Source organism: Mastigoproctus giganteus, chromosome 7 (genome assembly GCF_048544385.1).
Source record: "Mastigoproctus giganteus isolate SK-2022 chromosome 7, ASM4854438v1, whole genome shotgun sequence".
NCBI lineage: Eukaryota > Metazoa > Arthropoda > Arachnida > Uropygi > Thelyphonidae > Mastigoproctus > Mastigoproctus giganteus.
The window spans coordinates 177,548,050-177,573,633 of NC_143581.1; the positions used below are offsets into that span (position 1 = coordinate 177,548,050).

General features: G+C 35.8%; 1 long non-coding RNA gene across 1 annotated transcript in view; it reads left to right on the plus strand.

Annotated features, from left to right (window-relative positions):
- Window positions 1-25,584, plus strand: part of LOC150083359 (uncharacterized) — a 374,752-nt gene that overhangs the window by 243,474 nt on the left and 105,694 nt on the right. The window lies entirely within an intron of this gene.

Consider the following 25,584-nt stretch of genomic DNA (forward strand, 5'->3'; position numbering starts at 1 on the left):
ATTACACTTGTCTGCATGGAGGGCTGCTTTAGCGTCGCACTAAGAAATTAGATTTCGATTTTCATATTACTATAATCCGAAACTTCCTTTAACCTTACGGTTTTGCTGCTATTCTGCTTTTTTTTTTTTTTTTTTTTTGAATGGAATTGTAGACTTATTTTCAGAGCATCTTTTTGAACCCGAACCGTTCTTATTTCAAACATTTGAACCATATTTAATGATTTATATAGTTAGCATGTACTAAGTCGATTAAAACCATTATTATTAAATTTTTAAGCGTTTGAAAATCCCAGATTTTATAGAGATACGTATGGCTTTCCAGTTTTAAACATTTAAGCTTCCTATACGACTCTCAACTTGGATCTATATGCTAATTCATATCCATAGAAGAATTATTAGATTGCTTTGTAAACGTAGGGATGATAAAATATGCGTTAGCAAAAAAGCAATTTTGCTTAATAAGCAATTTTGAATATTATGAGCTAGTTAGCATAATAAGCTGTTTTGTTAAATATGCTATGTAAGCTATATCAGATAAAGATCTTAAGCTGTACTTTCATTTTTTTTTTCTCAGCTGAGAACAATATAACATATGTATAATTTAATCACTTAGTTTAATTATATAGGCAACCCGAGGTCGTTGAAGCAGTTAATATGCCACGTATTTTTACAGTTCATCCAAACAGCTCGGTTTAAGCTGAACAAGAACGCATACATACTTTCAGTCGCCTAGCTTACTTTATTTCTTTATTGCTGATTAACTACTGCTCGCCCAGAAATTATCGTTCTTCTCACTTGAGATTATTTCACTATCCGAGTATTTTTCGGTCTACGTATTTGGCTCTTCATCAGGGTATGGAGAGAAGTCTACAACTAACTCTCTTATGCATTATGCCACAGGCAATTAGCCGGAGATGACAGAGAACACCACTTGATGCATTAAAAACTATTCAGTAATAAGAAAAGGGTCACTTGACGCTTCATCCTGATTATTATTATACATTATTTTGAAATGTAGTTAGTCACTGAAATTCTCTACTTACCTATTCATTTAATGGCGGGATAGTGTTGTTAGTGAACAAAATGTGTTATTTGTCTCGATTACTGCGTATGCACATATTGATACACGTGCATGCGTAAGTTTAAATTTTAGTAAGCTTAAACGGTTTCCTGTTTGAGAAAAAAAAATAATAATAATAATTGTTTCATCTTTATCTTTTATGATTATGTTTTTTTTCTCTTCATTTTCAGCAGAAGTAAAAGCTTTGTTTCTTATTTTAAAATTTTTTTATAAAAATTCAAAAAAATATAAAAAAATAAATAAAAAATGACGTGTTTATTTTAAAATTTTTATTAATCACAACAGCACGAAGCCCTTACATTTGTGATTTACAATTTAGTTTATAATTATCACATGTAGTATTCTTATACGTTATGTGCAGTGACACATATATTATTTAAACATTAAATAATAAACATTTACAGAAATATATATATATATAAACTTCAGTAAATGAAGTATTTTTAATCATATAATTAAAAATAGTATAACATAAGACGACAGATAAAAAGGAAAACATTAGAAAAAGCATAAAAGTTACTTTATTATCATTCAGATAAATTAATCTCTTATTAGTTTAAATAGTACATAAAAATATTATAAATTATTAAACAAGTTGTAAAATTCATTTTTAACATTGGTTTTACTATAAAAGATATCAGTCTTGATTTTTCATTAAGAATTAGACTAAAAATCTTACATCAATCTTTATAATTATTAGAATTAAAATCGTGACCCGATTTTTAAGCTAAATACCTGATAATAAATTTTTGTACACGTTCCAAGATTTTTATATTACAGGTAGTTCTCGACTTTACGAGTTAATACGTTCCTAGCGCGCGCTCGTAAAGCGGGGATTAAATACCATAGACATAATGTTAAAAATAGGGGATACGTTCTCAACAATGAAATTAGTTAGCTAATTAGTTTATGTTTAAACAATGATTGATTTATGCAAAGAAATTAAAACATAGCCTGTAAAATCAAGCAAATTATGATAATAAAGAAATTATTTATGACTTACAAATTTTAAAGAATGTTTATTCTTCATCGTCGACTAAATGCACACTCGTTGATCACTCATTATTGGCTCGGCACTCGTTGGTTTGTTGCACAAAGAGTCGTCTTCTTCAGATGCTTCAAGAGGCGTTTGTTTCCAAGATAATCTTCTATTTTCTTTATAAATTTCCAATAGATGCGTAAGCATTTTTTTAATGGAACGCACAAATTGCAACTAATACGATTTGCGCGGAGTAACAAGTTTCCGAAGCTTAAAAAAAAAAAGAATGAAGAGAAGATTTTGAAATTTCATTTATGTTTTTTATACGATTGGAGATTTCAGTAAAAGGGAAACACATTTCTCCATAATAACGTAAAAACCTATCGGTATTTTCACAAATGCAATAACATCGAGTTTACTACCCGTTTATAATTGCTTGCAGTAACAGAAAAGCCCAATAAACCGGAAAGTGCAAATTGTTTTTATGTAGTGACCTCCAGAAATGTGTTTTAGAAAAATATCACAAAGCCGTTCAAAATTGATTCCTGTAACGGAACATATGGTAACGATGAAAGTATAGTGCATTTTAATGATTTGAATTGGTAACTAATGCAATTTGCACTATAAAAACGACCTTTTAGAGAGTTATGTAGCGAAAATTTCATGTGTTACTGGGTTCACATTACGATATTTTCACGATACGATGGTGTCTCTGGAACGGATTAATATCGAAAGCTGGTACACTGTATTGTATAGCTACGCGCGTTGTTTGAAATGCGGTATTTATGAATGTTTAACATTCATTTTTTGCAATTAATGTTCATATTTTCAATTTTGTTGATACTTAGTACTTTGGGGGGGGGGGGGAAACCTCGTAAACCCAACTCTTAAAATGACAACTGCCTGTATTGTTTCCATAGCGGATCCACACCTGTGTACCATACTCCAAAATTGGACAAACGAACGAAGTACTGTATATGCCAATTTTGGAATGTCAGGGCCAAGAAAATCAAAGCAGGCTCTTTTTACGTATCAACCCAAGCATTCTAAATGCTGTGGTAGTCTAATAAGTTTTGAAATCCGTTAGTAAAAGATCAGGTATTTGCATACTTAAAACAGAATTTAAAAAAAATCCAAAAGCTTTTTCAGTAATAAAAAAAAAAAAAAGCAAATTTGAATACCTGTCAGGTGCCGCGCGACTGTATTTGTTGCGATTAGGGGATGACTGCTGCCGGGTTATGTTAGGTTATAAACAAAAAGTGAAAGGATATTGTGGCAACAGAAATAACAATAGGTGGAAGTAACAATAAAGCAAATATTGCCCTAGCAGCACTGTCTCAAAACATGAAAACACTATTATTATTATTTGTCAATGACTATACATTGCTTTCCCCCCTCCTTTGTGGTTGTAAGTGAAATACAGGCTGAAATGAAACCTGGTGCAGTTGCATGTTACTTTTGTTATCAAAGTGGAAGATGCCACTAGAATGGATGTCAAATTTATTTAGATTTTGTGCCAAGGCAACTCTGGTCAGGAAGCATCAGTATATTGTATTTGGGAATTGTGTGCATTCTGAAGTCAGTTTGCCTGATTTGCTAGATAAAAAAAAAAAAAAAAAAAAAAAAAAAAAAACAGAGAGAAAAAATTCGGGATGAAAAATCACAACATTCACTCCAGGCCAGTTAACTCCGCCATTGTATGAAAATATTCCATGAAGTTTCTTTCGTTTAGACGGAACTTTAAACAAGGCTCTTTCTACATGATATGGAAGGACAGCGTTTGTAACCACTGTGCTAGACGCGAGGGAAAAATGAAAAGAACTAGGCTTTTACTGCGTTAACAAAATTAAATAAAATGCTTTTCTCCATATCATATTCTATCCTTTCGCGTGTTTTATATATACTCTTTACACGTGTGGGCCCTGTAGATTGGTTTCTTCGCTCAAAAACATTAATACATACACTGGAAGAAGATACAGATGCGAATAATTAAATTTAAGATAAGAAGGCATCCTGAACTACCATAGGGACAGATAATACTCTTATTTACTCGAGTATTACATGGAATCTTTTTTAACTTTAGAAGATGTGGCCAGGGTTTAAAACTAATTTATAAGATAATAAACAGTTAATGCTTACATATTTCATTACTGACTGACTAACAAAATTAAACATCCTGTCAAGAATTAACAGCAGTCCACTCACATTTAAAATGAACTACAGAACAAACAAGTTAATGTGCGCAGTGCGTTACATTTCAGGTGCGTTAGCAAATAGTAATATTTCATGATTTATAACAAAGAAACCAAAATAAAGCCACGACTTTTATGCGTGAACTGAGAAAATTTTGTTTCTGCGCATCTGCACATTCCCGTTCATTCCTCCACTCTGCGCATGGAAGCAAACAAAAATAATATCCAGTGCATGAGCTACAATGTACGGTATGTGGACAGCCCAATTGATATGTATGAAAAAAATAAATAATAATTGCCGGATTTCTATTGGTCCGATTATAATTAAATTTGGGACAGGTCGACAAGTTGATCTGAAAGAGCCAAATATAAAATTGCGTTAAAATCCACCCACTGGAAATGGGATTACTGTATGCGGACGGACAGACATAAAGAAATAATGATTGTTCGATTTCTATTAGTTTGATTTTAATGAAATTTGAATGGCTCGACAAATGTTTTCAAAAGGTTCAACATAAAATTTTATAAAAAAATCTTCCACTGGGAGTCGAGTTGTTACATAGGGACGGACATGTTAAAGACAGTAAGCTTATTATGCATGTATACTAATGGCCTGATAAGCAGTAATTGCCTGATTTCTGTAATTCCAAAACTATGGGAAGGCTCGGCAAATCGTTCTAACAGAGCGAAATATAAAATTTCATGAAAATCTTAGCACTGGGAGTCGAGTTACGGCATGTGCACGGACAAAGAAACGATAATTCCTGGATTTCTATTGGTCTGATTTTATTGAAATTTGGGATGGCTCGAAAAATCATTTTATAAGACTCGAAGATAATATTTCATGAAAATTCACCCAGTAGGAGTCTAATTATTGCATTCGTGGTGGGACAGACATGGTAAAGACAACAGGCACATGATGCTTATTACGTGTGGGTTCTGGAGTACGCAGGCACCCACCCACACACGATTTTCATTTGTGGTCTTTGGAGCACGCAACGTATATATGTGATATTTTCATGTATGAGCTTCTTTCAATATACGTTTTGAATGTCAGACATTTCATGTTTGACATTCAAAACCTGTCAACGTGTTACTAACGCGTGCGGGCTATTCGAGTAGGTGCAGCTATGCGTTATCTGTTTCCAAGTAATTACATGTATAGACAATTTGTAATATGATGGTCAGAAAATATCTTTGAAAATCGGACGAATAGCCCGCACGCGTTAGTAACACGTTGTCTGATTTAAGTTTTTTTTTTTTTTTTTACGAAAGCTGAAATAATAAAAAAAAATCTCTATGATATCTGATTTAGAACTTGATGATTTGAATTAGATGATTCAGAAATCGATTGTAGAGGATTTTACTCATCAAAATACTAACAATGCACTATTTTATTTTTTCATGATTTTTCGCGGATTTTTATTTATGATTTGTAATTTTTTTAATTTATGATTTGTAATTTTTTTTAATTTATGATTTGTAATTTTTTTTAATTTATGATTTGTAATTTTTTTAAAAAATTATGATTTAATTTTTTACAATAATTTCACTTGAATGTTGAACATCGAGTCAAAATACGAACAAATTAAAGTTTAAATGCATTTATATGCAGTGTTAATCTTTATAAAACTTCTAATTTCCACTGCAGCACTCATTCACAGAGCCCGCTGTGTCGAAAACTCACCACCTGAAGCCGACATGCGTTAGTAGTCCCGAATAGCACCGTTATCATCACCGTTGTGCAACACTAGGTGGCAGGAGTTGAGTTCGAATCCTGTCAATGGCGCGAAATTATCTTTCTTTCTTTTTTTTTTTTTTTTTTTGTCACGGTGTGACAATTTTTCGTCCAGCAAACAACAAACCAACTACAGAATAAACACAATTACAGTCACTATTGACTCTTCATTGTCTTAGTTTGTTTGGTGCTTGACCCAGCAGTAATCGCCTCCCAGTTTGTTGCATTGGGGATCGCGTTGAATCTGGTAGGCGACCAACTCTGCTTTTTTATTTATGGCAAAAGCTTTTGTAATTTTTGAATTCTGCTTTCAGTATACCTATGAATTATATTTATTAATAGATTACCGTACTTACTGTAGCTAAATGTTTTGTTTTTAATAAGAAAATTAAATATTTAAAAATGCTTTTTTTTCATAAACCTTAGAAAATGTTAATTCTGCTAAAGACGAAAAAGAAGTTACAGCCGTAAGATATAAAAATGAAAGTAAACATCTCTTCCATTTTCCAGTGCAGAAAAAATGGATAATGGTTTTTACATCTAGACATTTACGTCTATTTTGGACAATGAACTTTGAAAATGTTCAGACATGCCTGTTTTATACCTCATTGGACTTCAAAATAAAAAAGTGACCGAGAGCGGTCGGTATATATAAAGAAGGTACATGAACCACACACGTTAATTGTTCTTTATGCGTAGAGCCATGGTGTTATTGGATATGGTGCTCTAAGGGCGTTATTGCCGAATGTTACGTTGCTAGCTTCTCGAATCATACAATTTCTGACAACATTCACCGTCCAGCCCAGGCTGTCAGAGACGTTATCATTGATAGAAGTTTGGTGCTACTACCACAGTCCAGCAACCTACAGGAACTCTATGGATGCTCACTCTTCGTGAGTAGAGGATACTCGGAAAGGAAGTACGACATTCTCGTAAGGCATCCCTGTAAAACATCAACCGGGAATTTAAGGCATTGACGTCGGTTGAGTTTTGACGTGGGTGGAGCTACGTGCGGAGCTCCACAGCCTCGGTTTTAATAGAAGAGTGGCAGCGCATAAGCCAAGCGTCACAGTCAGTGATCTCGCCTTGCATGGAACTGTTGTTTGTTTGTTTTATATTTTTGTTGGGTTTCAGGTTCAACAGGCAACTTAGCCCATATTGCGCCATATATAATAGTCTGTAAATTGCATGTCTTTTCTGATCAATTTTCAGTTTGTCGCACGAAAAACCCAAGTTTCCGAAGGGGGGGGGGGGGGCAACCATGCTATCCTTGCCTGAGACCGACTAACTTAGCTGCTTTGTGTAAAAGACTCATAAAAATTCCTCGTGTCGTTGACGGGATTCCACCTCAGGTCTTTTCCACCCGATGTGGGGGAAGACAGTGATTGTACCAACTGCTCTACCAACGAGGGCCTTGCATGGAGAAATGAACGCCGTAATTGGCACACTGAGCGGTGGTGTAAATCGGTTTTATGGTGTCAGATCTCGCTACATATTATTTCCATCAGATGGGTTGCTGTTATTGTTGGGTTTTAGTAGCATCGGCGACTAAAAACATGTTGCTCCATATATATCGTCCTTAAATTGCGTGTGTTCTAATAGTCGATTTTCTGTTTGCTGGATGAAAAACCGAATTTCTGGGAGGAAAAAACCATCCTACCCTCGGCTCAGATCGACTAACTCGGTCACGTTGTGAAACCGACCAAAAAAAAATTCCTTCCATAATCGACGGAATTCGAACTCAAGTCTTTTCCACCCGATGTGGGGAGGACGGCTACCTACCAACCGTGCTACCCATGAGGGCTATCATCATCAGATGGTGGCGTGGAGGCTGCTTGAAGAATGTCTGCCGGAGTGCATTGAAATTTGGAGGAGGTAGAGTTATGGCGTGTATCTGTTTCTCATGGTGTGGTCTAGGATCTTTGGTGGTTGTTCAGGAAACATGAACACAATCGCCTATCTTAGCATTTTGGATAATTCCATGCATCCTACGAAGTGGCAGTTCTTTGATACAGATCCATGTTTGTTTAAACAGGATAATGCCCAATGCCATACCTCCACCGGTTCATGGACATTATTGTACAAAAGTTGGAATTGCCGGTGTAGAGTTCCGATATGAGCCCTGTGTAACACCTATGGGATGAACTGGAATTTATGCTGAGAACGAACGCGTCCCATATCGGTAACTCAGTTGGTCACTGTACTGAAGGAGTAATGGAGCACTGTACCCCCAGTAATCCATAATTCATTTGTAAAAAGCCTTCCCTGAGGAGGGGGTTATAGTGGCCGGACAGAGAACAACATGCTCTTCAAGTGAGTGGCAGTGACGTCAGTTGAAACCGAAGTGTGTCGGGATACATTTTAGAGCAGTGTGTATTCGTTCATATTTACAGAAACAAATCGGGTTTCTGGACTTAGTGAAATGCACGCATCCTTGAGAGCGAAAACAGGAAAGTATCTTATGTTTGTCCAAATGTAAACTGACAGCACTTTTCAGGTATTCGTGTTCTATGTAAATATTGTTATACAATATTTGGTGATATTTCCGGAGACGTAGGAGTGTATACTTACTTACTCAGCATAAGGGTTTATTTTTATCCACTTGCGATAATACTGGTGTAAGGTTCCTTTATTGATGTTCTGCATCCTTAAAGTTTATTTTCTCTTTGCTTCCGAGATTCAAGTGCTTAAAAATTTATGAAAATTTAGTAGGGTAAGAAATTCCATCAGCTCATCTGTTGGCAGAAATCGGTTTCATGTTGACTCAGAGTGAGTTGTGTAGCGATCGATAGACCCATTTAATATGGGGGGAAAAATATATATGTATGTATATATATATATATATATATATATATATATGGTGCCTATGAAATTGTCCTAACCACCCCAAGAGAAACTTGACGTGGTTTTATGAGTATTATTTTCTTTGCGCCCCTAGAAACAAATTTGCCTTCCTTATACGATACATTTCTTATATGTGGTGGGGTGCAGGATATCCTAGTACAGTGCTGTAAAAGCATAATACTCTGCAATCTCCCTATTAATAATAATAATCGTATGTTGTATAAGTATTGTCCTCAGTAGCTACGGTGTAGGACTATAGGTCTCAGAGTATCTTGCCCTCGGCTATTTAAAAGACTTTCCTAGTTTAAAACATATTATCTAACAACGTTCTGCATCAAGGCTCATTACAAAAGCGGATAAAGGCCGGACAGCTTCTGCCAAGAATTTCGACGTAAATTTATTATCCTAACAGCTTTTCGTGTGTCAGCCTTCATAGAAATTCTCTTTATTGTATGAGCTTTAATCTTCTCGGATGCCCTAATGTTGCAGTTGTCTTTTGTTTATAGATGTTAGCCTTCACCTTCAAAATTAATGATCGTTCTTTAAAATATCACTGAAAACTTAGTGTAATATTTATAATAGCTCTTCGGTTTCGTTTTGCGCTTGCACTCACTCATCCACTCCCATATACAATTTCTTAATTGCTTTATTTAGCAGTTCATATTCAACATCTTTATTCTTAAATAAAAACAATTCAAGTATCTATTAGTTTTCCATAACTGTATTCGTCGTTCTCTTTATAAAAAAATTAAGCCTATTACTATTTTTTCTTAAAGCGATAAAGTCGAATTGCAAAAATTGTACATTAACGAGAAGAAAACCCGATTTCATAAATGATCCTTTACTAGACTGACTGAACCGTGAAAGTACCGAGAAAAATATCTAGGACCTCGCCCACCTCTGGGGCTTCGGTGAAGTCTTCACTGTACTTACTGATCCAAACAAATTACTTTTATTTTCTTGGGGATGGCGTTTTCTTTCCAGTTCGATCTAGCATTTACCGCTGCTACAGATGATTTAAAAGCGATGAGCAATACTTGGACTTATAATACTCTCACATCACTTGCGAGATTCGGTTCATTTTAAATACTGCCGAAATGTACCAAATTTCCACTCAGTATTTCCATTGGAATATTCAAAAATCCCTACTCACAAGCTTATAGAAAAGAGTAGACGATAGAGCGACAATAATGAAGTAATAAAATAAATGATCATACTGAAAACCATATTATAAAAATGTTAAAGAATCTTCCGAAACTACAAGTGCAACTGGAACTTTTTAAAATTTCAGCATGATGCACTTCTAAAGCATTTAACCAGGTTGATATCGCATAGTTTTTGTCATCATTTAAAAACAAAAAAGAATGTTTTAAAAAATTCCGTACAAACAGTGAAACCTATAGAATATTTTATGAAATCGTCTTCGGGAATACCATTTTTACTATTATTTGAATAATACTACAGTTTGTGTGTTGAAAGGATGACCTTGACTTCCCTGAAAGAGTTTGGCTCTTCGTTTTCCCTTTTCTTTTTCCTTTTTTTGTAATCACGTTTTATGGTAATAGAAGGTTAGCGGAAATTCTTCACATCCCCTTTTTTATGCACACGAATCTTGTCAAAAAAAAAAAAAAAAAAAGACGGCCTGGGGGGTGAAATAGAACTAACAAAGCAGGAGATGGGCGGAGGAAGGCATTCGTGATCAGTTCAGTAACCGGAACAGATTAGGAAGGGCGCCTGCGCCAGTTGCTATGATAATAACACAGGTTAAAGGAGAGACAAAGAAAATGTGGAAATTGGTATCTTGTCCCCCCCTCCTAAATGGCACATAAGATAACAGGTCTTCAGCACCAGACCCACTCGAAAAATGCTGATTACCTTTCGGCGTACAACTACAGTGACTACAATTGAATCCTAGAAATGGAATAATTTGAAATTGTAGACTTAATTGTTGTGTATTCTGTCTGAATTATGATGTAGTATGAACATGATTCCAGAGATTGAAACCCAGAACTGTCTTGATTGTGATGGTCTTTTTAATAGCTCAACATTTCTGATTTCTCACACGTCTACGTACTTCAGGAGTAGGCAAAGAAATCTAAAACAAAGATTTAGGTTCCGAGTATACGCCACAAGCAGATATCTTAATATCAGGATGTTGGTTCGATATTATAAACGGAATTGCCACAATATGTTTTCGTTCCTAGTAAATGCACTTACAGTGACTTGGATATAGCAGTTTAGATCTCCAAGTTCTGAAGATTCTAAGCAGCTGGCCATTTTTTTTTTTTTTTTTTTTTTTTGCTTATGGTTAAATCGGGTACTGAACATTCTAGCACATTAAAATATCTTTTTATAAAGGCTGATACACAACTTTAAGTATACGTATTGTACTAAATACCTGTGATGTCAGCACTGCCTATTATGCCCATTAATTAAAGTTTTGAAAAGATTTCTTTTTTTTTTTTTTTTTTTAAATAAAATGTCACTTTTAGCATTTAGATATACATCTCATTGCCTTATGAATATGTATATTCTTTCTAAAAGTTCTTTCGAATACTGACGAAGCCGTTCTTGGACTGCTGTTCTGATTCCAGCTTCCCAATTGAAAGTACATCCTTCTAAAATTGGTTTCAATGGACAAAAAAAAAAAAAAAAAAAAAAAAAAGGCCACATGGGAGAAAATCTGGACTGCAGGGTGTTTGAATGCCGCCGAACGCATATTTTATAGTAATGCCCGAATTAATTTGGAAACTTGAGGGCGGGTTATGAAGAGGAAGATGACGCCATCCGTCAGTTGTCTGAGTCGCTTGCATTTTATCCTAAAGTGTGGGCGATTGAAAGTGTCAGCATACCGTTCGTAGTTAATATTGGCATTGGGTTCGTTAAAGTGTAATAACAAAGGGCCACCGCAGTCGAATGAAAACGGGTTCCATCACTTTTCGTTCAAAAATATCAACATTTTTTTTCACTCTTGGAGATTGAGGATACATCCACTGTTTTAATGGAAGTCTTAGATCCCAGTTCAGAATGATTGTGCAATAAGTGCTCAACCGATATTCCCATTCTCAAGTTCTGTTCTTCTTTCGGGTAAGATCATAAATGATAGAATGGACCCTTCCGTACTGATGTTCAGCAGTTGCAAAAGTACTCTAACCGTTATGCGTTTTTTATTGCAAAAAACTCCCCAAATATTTCCAAAAGCTAAGCATTTTCAATGGCTTTCGCTTGGCGATGTCTTAGATACAACAAATGTAGTTGCTTTCTTTTCTTTATTGAAAATTTCTCTGACACATTGCGTCAACAGTATTTCAATAACAACTTTGCCATATAGAGCTAACTGTTTTGAATTTCTTGTGGTTCTTGTCCTGCAAGAACCACAAGGAATTCAATTTTTAACTGAATCACTGCACAGATCAGCGTACGTTTGAAATTCTATACAAAAAGATTACACAGACAGCCTTAACAAAGAGCAAAAGAAAGATGTGGGTCTTGTTATCAGCTAACATGTTGGCCTGTTGGTTTAAACTTAAGCTTGTCCATTTCCCATCTAAGAACACACAATGTAATATATAGTGATAAGATTCATATTTCATCATAAACTCAATTCATCATATTTCATCATAAACAGAATGTAAATATAAGGAAACTTCATGCATTTCATCACCTTAATATTCTCTGAATTATTAGCCAAGCAGCGAAATTGCCACTCTACCTTTCCCCAGTAGCAACTTCATCACCGTTCTTGCTGATTAAAAAATAATAATGGCATGAAATCAAAAAGAAAACTGAACTTATAAAGAAAATGGGCAAGGCACCACTAAATGGTAGGAGAAAGAATGGGGGTTATCGATCCCCTTAACCATTTCCCTTTAAAAGAAGCGTGGGAAGAATAAAAAAAAATCGTCAGTAATTCAGGCTTTAAGTTTTATTATTTATTTTAATCAATTCAGAGTTGTATAATTAGTCACTTTTAAAACTGAGAACAAAACAAACATTAGTACATTGGTTAGAAAGTAGCAACCCACCACGTGGTTTACAAACGGCGTGCAATTATAGATCAACCATATAAGGTATTAAAAAAAAATTAAAAACCCCACAATTGTAGCATGAAGAATAAGTTTTTCAGATATCTATAACACTTGTAGTAATGTCGGGTTATAAAGGAAAGGAAATTTTTGATACTTTACTAAATGGTACTTTGAAAACAAATATAATAACAGTTAAAAGCAATTATAAACAATAGTTATACCGCTGCCCTCTTGCAGTGCAGTTTCGAAGTTGTATGCAGTTAGCTTATATATTTAATAGTACTGTACTTTATTTATATATATATATATATATATTTATATATGCTGTATATGTCTACAATTCCCAGCCTAAAGTCATTGTGGCAATAAAAATCTAGCTTCCCCTTTAACTGTGCTCTTGACTAACTTTTTTCTTGCTTGAGCATTTTAATATGTTGCTTCACTTAGTGAACAGTTCTGCATTTAGGAAGAACTACATGCTCTGTATTTCTGTCCAGGCCACTAATTGTTGCGAATTGTCTACTCAGAACACTTACAAGCATTATAATTCTCGTATGACCAGAATTACACATCACGGTATAAACCTTTTGACCAAATTTCTCTAATTGCCACGTACAGTTCCTGCTCTAAATTCCTTGGACTGAGAAAGCGAATTACATTTAATGGTCTTAGTTTCTAGAAACCTCTAATTTGTCTCTGTTTCTTGAATCTAAAATACATTAACATAGTTGAATATATTGCATTTAAACTTTGAAAGTCAGTAATTTTACAACTCCTAGTGCATAAGAAAGAAACAAAATTATCTCTCAAAGGCATTTTTTCAAATGGCTGTGTAAAGATGAATTAGCCGACAAGCAATAAATATCACATTTACTTGACATTCCTTTCGTCATTTATTTCTGATTAGAGCTAATATTTATGATATCAGAAGAAATTTTGCACGTGGGAGAAACAAACTTAAATTTCCGATAGCAAATTGGATATTAAAAACTGCCTAATCTCTTTCGAAATTGTGCTGTTACATTTGCCACTGTGAATAAAGCGGCATTGAAATTCGTTAATGATATATAGATGACATTATATTAATAAGATAAGGTAATGCATGAAGATGCAAAAAAATAGCATTCTTTTGTTTTTGAGGAATACTAAAACTTGGTCAGTTAATTCTGTATCGAGACACTTTTAAAATTGTTTAGGTGCGTGGCATTCCGGTTCAGCATAGAAATTGTATAAATAATACTGGTATTCACTTTTTATGCTTCATTTGCTCTTCGGCGATACAGTATCTAGGCTCATAAGTGAAAATAGTTAAAAGTTGATCAAATGTACTGTCAAAAATTATAGTTCACTTCTCCAGTGTAGTGACAAATTCGTATAGCAGTGAAGAAAGGGAAAGTCATCTGCGCACTCTCTGAGAATAGTTTAACTTATTCTGTATTTAGCTTAGCTAGTTGCTCTTTGTGAATTGATTTCACCAAAGAAATTAAAAGCCTTTGTTAGGCGTTGAACAGAAAGCGCCAGAAACATCTAATTTATAGTTATTTCCTTGGATAAACATAGTTAAAATTAAAAGCAAACATGTGCATATGATACGCGAAAATTGTTTCTTTCCCTCGAATACACTGTAGGTGAAATTCGATAGTAATTTAATCCTCAAATTATACTTCCAATTTAATTCTAAATTAGGATAATTCAGTTTAATTAAATGCGGTAGATCTGTTTCCAATTGGAACAGTAATCAGGGTTAGGTGAGCGTCAGTTGGCGTACGGATGACTACAGTTACCTTAGTTTGTGAAAGCTTTAAAGATCTAACTTCCCCAGGTTAGAAAGATTGCGAACCTGGGTATAAAACTGGGTTTCCATATAACTATTACTCAAGTATGGTCACTGCTCGAAATGGAAGGATCGTCAGAATAATAGAACCGAAGGAAGTTCATGCGTGCACATGACATTACCGATGTCTATAACGAACCGGAACGGAGTTCTGGTGTTCATTCTTAGCCCTGCTTACGGCGCGTTGTTATGTGTAATCAAAGAACATGATCTGAAGCGTTGTTCGAGGTTAAATAACGATTAAGAGTAAGCCACTTTCAATTACAAATTCAATTTATACAATGTCATGGTTGTTGATGGTTTATTCAACTCTTTTCTTCAATCGAAATCATTTTTTTCCACTGCTCCAATCTACAGCTGATAAATGGATTGACGAGCATTTTCTTTCAAATAATCATTGCACTATACATTGTTGCAGTTATTTGTTCGCTGTATATATATATATATATATATATATATATTTTTTTTTTTACTAATTGTTTGTTGTAATATTCCTAATCCCCTCCCCCCATACACACGAGAGAGAGAGAGAGAGAGAGAGAGAGAGAGAGAGAGAGAGAGAGAGAGAGAGAGAGAGAGAGAGAGAGAGAGCAGAATGTTTGAAGGCAAGTGTTCATAACCAATCAGAATTGCGCCACCCTACAACTAAAGCTTAAACCATTAGTATCATGAACATCTTCCAACACTGCGTCCAAGTCAATCTGACACGTGACTCGCAGAATTTGTTTTGAACAGATTAGCTCTTAGAAACTGAAAAGCAGCAATTCATCTTCATCAAGTTTCTTCTAAATCAGGAGCAACAAACAAACATATTTCAGAATTTGAAATGCATGAATTATCGTATTCTTTGGAGTTGGTTAGGGATGTGGATACTGTAAGTCTTCTAAGTACTGAACTAGTCAGTCTCAAGCTGTGATACTGAAATTATGAAATTATCCTTCTAGGCTTTTTGGAATAGTATTTTAAAGTTTGGTGTATTTGAGCAGGATGGGAATGAATTATGAATTGCTGGGAAGAAAAATCTTAAGACTTAAAATTAACATTAGATTTAATGTGCTAAATGCAAACGCGAGGATATCGTACTTACTTATAATGTAATGAAATCATCATAGAAATAAATGATTACAGTAGAAGGTTGGCTCACCGTTTGACAGTTTTCTCTGTTATTGCTTCTGTGTGTGCGTGCTTGAATTCTGCATAGACTCTTATTGTACAATATGTATAACAGAATCGCGAAACACGCTGCACAAAGACAAGTGGAACACGGATAGACTATAGGGGAATGCCAAACGGTGAGCCATTCCTCTCCTTTGGCCATTTCCGAAGGAATCGGAAATAATCAGCTTGCGATTTCCACCTCAAGAATACAAAAGGGCAAATAGCTGCGCAGCTTCTGATGTTTTTCAAATTGCCCTTTGAAAGACTTTTTTTTTTTTCCTCTTGCTAGCGTTTATATCGAAATGTTGTCATTAACTGTCATTATCTTTGCGCTTAGATTATTATATTTTATACTGAAGCGATATTTATTGTTTAGGAGTGTTGATGTTTTTAATTGTTTTCACGGGTAACTTTGTTCACCTAAATAAAAATAAATTATTCTTAAACAATTATTTATTATGTGTGAAAATGTAAGATATATCTCTTGTTGCCATACGTTTCTCTCGTGAGCAGAACAATTGGTATAATCAGTGTCCTTCCCACACCGGGTATAAAAGACCTGAATTCGAATTGCGTTAATGACTCGGGGAATTTGTGGGACTTTTTCATAACTTGGCTGAGTGTCAGTATCAGCTACCTTGTCCCTCCCTCCCCCGGAATACTCTGGTTTTTTTTTTTTATATCCATTAAACAGCAAATCGACCGCAGAACATACGCAATTTACAGACATATTATATAGGGCGCAATATGGCATCAGTTACTGATGCGCTTAAACCTTACAACCAACCAGCCGATATTTCAAGAAGTATCAGCAACAAGAGATACACCTTATATATTTTTAAGTTTTACGCAGTTTTTATTCCATCCAATATTGCTATTTTGTAGAAGTTTTAGAACCCTGGAGTACATATATATTTTTTATAGTATGTACTGTTTTCATCATTGTTTCTCTTTATAATAATGAATTCCCTTTAGATGTAAACAAGTAGGTAGCACATCCAAATTCGTTTGTAAATTATTGCACTTTCTACTCCTGTTAAAGGTACCATGTAGTCTTTCCAGTGCGAAAATTATGCTGATTTAATATCACGCATTTCTGTAAAGGACTACTTGGCTTTCAGCGTCTGGAGAATAAATTAATTTATTATATCAGATGATGTTTGTGTAATAAATTCACACTGTAAATATCTTAAATATTTATATTTTTCAAATAAATATTTGAAACCTCGGAATGTGTGTGTTGGTGTTTAGGGACCATATACAAAGCATTTCGTTTATTTTTCAGTTTGTAGTTGGCCTTCCTGAAATTAGCTTGAGAGAAGGAACGTGTTGTTTTAATAAGCGAAGCTATGTTAATTTGAAAGAGTTTATTTGAGCTGGAGGGTGCGAAATGGAATATTATCATAACTGTATTTTAAATTGAATGAGAAAAATGGTTTAAAGTAATTTGATTATATGAATTAAAAACACACATTAGGTTTGATCTCTATTATTATAAATTGGATTTTAAACTTCGAATATATAATTCCTGAATTTTAAAATGATAATGGTAATCATAACCTGATTTTGTGCAGTAGAACGCTTCAATTTTGATTCATTTGGTAGGTGATCGGGAAAATGGCTCCAGGTCTGATTTATTTCCCACTGCTATGAAAGTCATGGCGTGGCATTTCGCCATATTTGTATTTTTCTATCGACTGAGTCAATAATTCATATATTTTGGATTTGAGAATTAAGTTTGTATGGTTTTTGAATGTGGTTTAATTTTACACCTATTTCTCTTTGCGTCTTTTTAAAAATATCTATGAAATTCTGTTTACTGGAATGGCTGTGATTATGAAATAACTCACGATTATCGGAAGTTTGAAATGAATTGACTCACGATTATCGGAAGCTGAGTGGAAGCTTCAGCCCGTTCTTCGAGAGTTTGCTTCCTCCTCCTCCTCGAGAGCGCCTCCGTAGCCAGGTGGGAAGGAGCAGCAGTGCGTAGCACACGCTTCTTGATTAGACCGGGGTTCGAGCCCGTCACCACCAAATACGGAGGATGCGGAGGATGCGGAAAGGAGGATACGGAGGATGCGGGAATATGCGATGGTCAGGGAATGACCATCGCATATTCCCGGAGCAATATGGCCTTAGTTGCTAATGCTCCTAAAAACCAAATAACAAACAAACAACAAACATCCTCCTCCTCGTCGTTGAAAGTATCGGTGTTGTAATTTCAGAATTTGGTCGCATTCAGGTAATACTGGTTTAATGACACTAATTTTAAATCCTCTTGAGTGCGAGAATATTGCGACAAAAGATAGCAGGGAAGAGTTCTCTTAGCCTGACCATTTCCATTCCTGGGTCCCAGAGCATTTGTACACGCTTTAAAGAAGGGTTTGCATTTTCTATGAGAAGTGTTGCTGTTTAGTGCGGTTTTAGCGGAATTTGCTACTCACGTGATCAAGGTCTGAACTGTTAGGAAAATTTACACACTTTAGGGAGGTTTACATCTGCACGCTGTTTGGTGTTGTGTGACAATAAATAACCCCTCCCCCCCAAAAAAGGCCACGGTTCGATCCAGTCAATTACGGGAGGAACTTTTATGGACTTTTTTCGCTCTTGGGATGCGTTGTTTGGTTTCAGGCATGGTAAGCAAGGTTTTTCTTCCACAAACGGATTTTTCGTCCAGAAAAACAGGCATATCAACCATCAACCAAAGAACACACGCAATTTATGGACATAATACACATGGATAGTTGAGTTACTTCTTGGGTATCACATTAATATATACAATGTCCAGTAAAAACATCACCACCCCCGTGTTTTCACAATCGGCCGTTTCTCCCCGCCTGGTGGCGCAGTGTCACGGTGATAAGCAGCAAATGTGATGGTGTAGGTTGTTTGTAGGCCGTCCATAAGAAGTACTTGATCGACATAGGCATGGGAAGTGATATGACGAACTTCAAAAAAAGGATGATGGGTACGTTGAAGAGCAGCAGTATTACCGAAACTGCGAATCTTGTGGGCTGAATCTTTTTTTTTTATTTTTGAACCAATCTTGGTATATCCAATCCAAGACACAATCGTAAGTGAAAACCCTAGCGCGGTTTTCATGTACGATTTTTTCATGAACGTGCTGCTGTAGTCGTCTGGTGCCGACTACCGCAGCACGTTCAAAATCACTTATATTTCATCTTGCCCATTCTCAAACTGAATTGCATGCATACAGCAACCCAATGTGTTTGCCCCCTGCATCATGCAAATAATGCTGTAAATAACTGAAGTGCATAATTCTTCTCATATGAGAATTGCTGCTTGCTTGTCGTGCAAGGTTGTTGTTGTAGTTATTGGGTTTTAGGAGCGTCGGCGGCTAAGGTCATGTTGCTCCGTGTATATTGTCTGTAAATTGGGTGTGTATACTGAGGTCGATTTTCTATTTTCTGGACGAAAAACCCGAATTTCCCGGAAGGAAAAACCATGCTACCTCGCCTGAGACCGACTAACTCAGCCACGTTGTGAAAAAGCACCCTAAAAATTCCTCCCGTCATCGATGGGACTCGAACTCAGGTCTTTTCCACCGGGTGTGGGGAGAACGGCAATCCTACCAACTGTGATACCCGTGAGGGCAGTGCAAGGTTAGAATCCCCAGTCATGACATTGTTTTTAATACCCTGCTTCTAGTGAATTTAATTCACTTCCAGTCTCAGCATTAGTATTAGCATTAGTAGAGGCATTTGATGCAAGAAAGCAAGCTTATGCAGCATCAGCCAAAAAAAAAAAAAAAAAACCACTTCCACTTCACCCCTCTGTTCGTTCAAAATACCTGTCCAGCTGAGCCTTAAACTTATTTAGGCTATCAACTTCCACGACAAGGGATGGAAGTCTGTTCCATTCAATTGCCAATGGCATAAGTATAAGTTTTGCAATTTAATTTTTTTTTTCTTTTGGTCATTTTGGACAGCACAATCTACTCCAAGGCCAGAACAATTTTCAACAGAGCCCAGTCGTATGCCTGTCAAGCCCCGTCTGCTTATCAAAACCTACATCCTGCTTACTCTTGATCGTGGAAGAAAACCCTTTTCAGAATGCTCAACAACCTTTCCACATGATTTAGGTCTGGAAGCATGATTTCAGTATATTACAAGATTTCCGCCTTCTACCTTTTCTCCATCTCCCACTCTCACTGATGGGACTTACTCAGATGAGTTACCCACCATAAAATTTGCAAAAGACCACTTAATATCAGCTATCAACGCAATGTCTCCAACGATAAGAGCAGAGAATGATACAGTGCTACAATTGTGATCAGATCCTCAAGTCTTTCTCTTATTGATTGCCTCCTTGAAATCTTTAATGACAGCCTGGTCCACAGTTATTTTCCGCGCCAGTGGAATATCTATCAAGTCATGCCAATACCCAAAATTCGGAGACAAGTTACCTTGCAAACTTCAGACCCATTGCCAAAGCATCCTATGTACTAAAACTACTTCAGAAACTGCTGCTCCCAACTTTGGCTTTATAGTTCTTATCAAATAGCCCTCCTAAAACCCACTATGGCATAAAAAGGCAGCCGCCATTACGAATCTGTTGGATACCCTTCCTACAGAGTTCTCAAGGATTTTGAAGAAAATATTAAAATAGCAATTATTTACTTGGATGTGGTGTCAGCTTGATGGCCTCTTCTATCCCTGCCATGAATACTGTCCATTAAGGGAGACTTACTTGCCTTTCTCCAATCTTTGCTCATATAAAGAACATACTGTTTAGAAGTAGCCTCCTTTTTACCGCTGTGCTCTTTCCTGTTGTCACTTCTGTTCCTGATATTCTCTGATATACAAATGACATAAAGCTCTTCACAGCTATTAAATCTGGAAATGATCCAAGCCCTAACCACTACCTGAATGCTACTCTCTGTGGATTGTCTCAACGTTTATCTCGCTTTGGTCTTAGCTTAAACCCTAATAAATTAGCTTTGATGACCTGTCAAATAAAGCTCTGTCTGCCTTCAACCAGTGCTAGGAGCGCCCATTCCACAGGTTATCTCTCACACTGACATGGGATCATTCGATTTCAAGTTGACCTTTCATGATCATCGGACTCATCTAAATATAGAGATGTTCACAATGAGATGGCGAGCAAAACAGAGCTTACTTCATGTCTCCGATTCTAAGACCACTATTAAATATGTCAACAGAATTATTCACATAGCAATCCCGTACGCAGCGGAAATTTGGTCATCCGCTTCCCCATAACTGTTGACAGAATGTTCGCGGATGAATAATGATTGTTGAATTGCATTACTTACAAACATTATCCATTCAGAACTTCGAAATGAGCGTATCAGAGGTTAAATGTCAAATTTCATAATGCCCGGCTAGTCGCGACCATTAAAATGCTCATTGGTGATCTGAATTCTACTGATGCTTGGGAAACCACTGATTGAAGATTGAAGGAAATCGCAGCCAGCTGTTCGGTCGAAACTCGCCTTCCGAGCTAGCAAGCAACGCCTTCAGCTCCTGAGAAGTTTCCCCCAACACAGATGCTACCTGCAGTCTAAGCTCTCGATTGCGACTTTTATAGATTTGCTAGGTAAAAAGTCTACAGAAGAGAGGTTGCTCATAGCTCACAACCAGTTGATTTAAAAGTTGATCCATGACACAGCCATACCCCTGTAAATCAGGCTTAATCTGGCTACAGTATTCCCAGTACGCTGGTAAACCTCTTTGCCATCTGATGTACGATGTTAAGTCCATCACTGTATACCACTAAAGCCAGATATCTCAATGTGTGCCTTGGCTTTTCATTTTCCACGTTTAGTTTTAATTCGTTAATGTTTTTGCAATAAAGATCTTATATGCGAGCATGATAGTAACTTATGCTATTCTTATGAAATCCACAGTGGTTTAGTGTAACACGATGTTGTTACACTTAATAACTCAAATTCAACTGTTGTAATCAAAACTAAATATAGATAATGATTTATAATCTGAACCAGAACTTTGGAGATACTATACTTTCGAAATTGTCAATTTTCAAGTCCCCTCCTCTCCTATCCCATTCCTTCATTTTCAGTTTTCCCAAGTAATAAGGGAGTGGGGACCAACGTATGAAGTTAATTATTTGTTGACACAAAAAAGGATTTTTTGTCCTCTATTTATTTGTTTTTATGATCCTAACGATCTCTCTGAATTCCCTTTGCGCAGTTAATTTTTTATATATATGTACAGGCTGTGCCTGTTTCTGTCGTCCGCGCTATTTTATCTCTGCGAGTCAAGCCACTAAAGCGATATTTTATTTGCCCGAAATGAGTTTTGGACCCCATGTGGACATCTATGAGCGGATATCCATTTATTGTAACTGATTATCGAACCTGACTCAAGAAATCATTAGTAGGTTTCTTTCTTATCCCTTTTAATAAACTTGCCCTGAACACTGTGCTGCAGTTTCTCAAGAAATATTTATCTTGTCCTTAGGAATAGGTCAGTTTTAATGAACGTTTCGCTAAAGACGCTCGGACAGCTATTCATTTGTCACACGGTCAGTGCACAAGAGAAGGATCAGGGTTGCCACCAAAGGATTTGTCTGGGACTTTGTTTCTCGCAGTACTATCGGTTATCAGAGGAGGGGGAATTTCGAAGTGATTAATTATAGAGGGTTGCTCTTCCTCACTTTCTGCTTATAAATAGACTAGGTGACCGAAGATGGTTGATGATATTAGCTCACATATAGTATAATGGATTACAGCAAAAATACCATTATATGGATAATGATTGCTCTTTTTGTTCTAGACATCTAGAGTAACTATGTGGATTGTAGTAAATTTCCTATCGGTGCTTGGTACAAGTGCATAACCTGCTAATCGCAACTTTCGAAAAGATCGCGAAATAGTTTCGAGGGCTCACTAGAGAAGTTTAGTTTATTTAAATATTTCCCAATTTATTGTTTTATATTGTAATTATATCTAATTTGGTTGACTGTGCAGTGATGGTGCTATACCTGTGAAATCGATCTCGGGAAAAAAAAAGAGAAGAAAACAAGCCCAGCGTTAATTGATGGTGGCGATAAAAAAAAATCTTGATTTTTGTACCTTCCTAAATATAGACAGATTTTTATTGGGATTGTTTGTCCTTTGAATTATTTTATTTTTTTTATCATCATTTTCCCAGAGTTATATATAGGATGAGTATAGGGATTATACAAATATTAAGAACGTTTTTAGCACCGTTGCGACGAAAGTTTCCAGAAAGACAGGCTTGCGTGTGTTCCAGTGAAACACCGTAAAGTCTTTTCAAAACCTTATAACTCTACTTACGTTTTTAGGTATTTTCCTTACACATTTGAACCCGTCCCCTCGACTCATCTCAGATATACACAGATTAACATCAGAGCTTCCAGCAGAGTGTACCAATCCTTAAAAGGTTGCTGACCTGTGCATATCTGGCCGCAGCTGTCGAACTAAAAATCTGAAAGCCGTGACCCTAAACGGGTTTTAGGCAACCAACAGGACGGTAGAAGACTTCAGAGGCGGCGACTTCAAAGAAACACAGTACAGAGATGTTGGCAAAGTTTCCTGTACTTACTATCCGTGCGAGAATATTGACGAATATTATTATTTACCATTGTTTGAATACTTGTGGTTTTCCCGATTGATAAGTTTAAAGATTCCAGGTGAGAGAAAGTTTCTGAAATATATTTAGAATTGTGTTCTTTGCTCGCCTTGAATCAATGCAAATGCGTTTTTGGCTGTTTCCTTGATACGTCTTTTTTGTGCACATTCGAAATACGGTATAATGGCACGTAGTATTTCTAACAGGTCAGAAATAACGGGAAGTGGTGCGTACATCTCATCAGCTAATCTTTTTGGATTCGCTTTAACTGTATCCCGAAAAATTATGCGATGCGTAGTCATGCAAGTACAGAGTTGTGAGTGAAGTTGACTTTTTGGCTACAATAACAATCATCCTCGCTAATGCCACAAAAATCTTGCATAAGTTTTTGCCGTATGGAGAGAGTTTCAGTTAATCCTTTTGAAAGAGGTTTTTGGAGATTGCAGTGTTACAGATGTATAATTTCTTTGGGAGAAATTTTCGACACTGCAGTCACAGAAATTGTATAGACACCATTTGGAAAGCGTTGGAAGGGAGGAAACTACGAAAGCCGTTATTACCTTGGAGCAGTGATTATTCTTAACCTTTAAAATTTTACTAGACCATCTTGACATCTTTGATTTTATTAATTAATAGAAATTATGTTAATATGTTATGGAAATATTAACATGAATTCGAACAGATATTGACAACGGAAACTGTCGGCTTTAAAAAATCAATAACATTGGGCTTCTGTTTTGTGAATAATAAAATAAATTTAAAGATCTTTGGTTAAATGCACGGACCACCTACTGGGTATACGAGTACCATCAGTAGTCTGCTGACCACAGGTTAAGAAACACTAACCTAGAGGAGAGATTGCGAATGTCAGAGGTGGTTCATACTCTTTGTAAGACAAAATTTAATAAATGTGACAAGTCTTGTCACTGCGAGTGCCTCACTCGCAGTTATCTTAATGGGTAACTGCATAGTGCCAAGAAAAAAGTGCAAGTAGTGGATCGGTATGTCGAACTAGTGTGTATCTAAATTGATTTTATTTATTATGTTATAATCCACTAATTTCCCCTCTAGCGTACTAGCTGTCAAAGGGGTGAATCTTGTTTATGAATCTTATGCTGCGTGTAAGTAGCTTTACGGCACATAAGACTTACATGAATAAATAATAATAAATATACTAGAATCTGAAAATAAGTAATATCGTTGAGATGAGTAAAACAGTTGAGACTGGTAGTTTTATTTCTAGCGAAAATTAATAAATGAGTGTGAATATTGATCGAAATCCATTCTGTGAACTTCGATTCGTGTTATCTTTGCTTTTAGAATTTATACATAAAGCAAGCCATCAAATAAGTGCATTTTTCCTAAACAAGTTCCCATTTAACTAATGAAGAGTAGTGCTACGAACTTATATAACTTTTGACACCCATGCAGTATCGCTGGCTTGCCGTACAATTCAATTGCGTTAATTCAATATAGGAAGGAACACTAAAAAGTCTTATCTTTTACCTGTGGGGATTTCGCAGTAATTAATTAACTACCTTTCACGTGAAGTTGACACCTGAAATTACAGTTTAAAACTTTGAGAAGACGTCAAGTGATTGATTGATGATTACCAGCTCAGCGATACGTCCACCTGCTCTAATGTCCGTGCTAGAACACGTCTCGGCTGTAACCCATCCAGCTCCTTCAACCAATTTACGCCCCCATTATCGGTGGATATGCTACTTACTACTGCTAATTAGTTAATGGCGGGGGAAACCTTTCACTTCTTAACAGTCTCCCGCTTGGGTCAGGAACATAATAACAGGTGAGACGCTTTGCTGTATTTCTTTTTTTGTTGTCGGATTTTGTGTTGCTAGAACTGCTAAAAAAAAGTGCTACTCTAAATATAGAAAAAAAAAAAAAAATATATATATATATATATATATGTAGTCTTAATATTACGTGTACATATTTTTTGTAATAAAATTTAAAAAACCGTAATAAGTATTTTTGTGTTAACTTAATTCATATATATTTTTTAAAATTAATTATGAATTAAGTTAAATTTGTATTCACATACATATTTTTTAAATTTTGTATTCCTAATACAAAATTAAGTGGTTTCGTCTCATATATGTGCTTTATAAAATAAA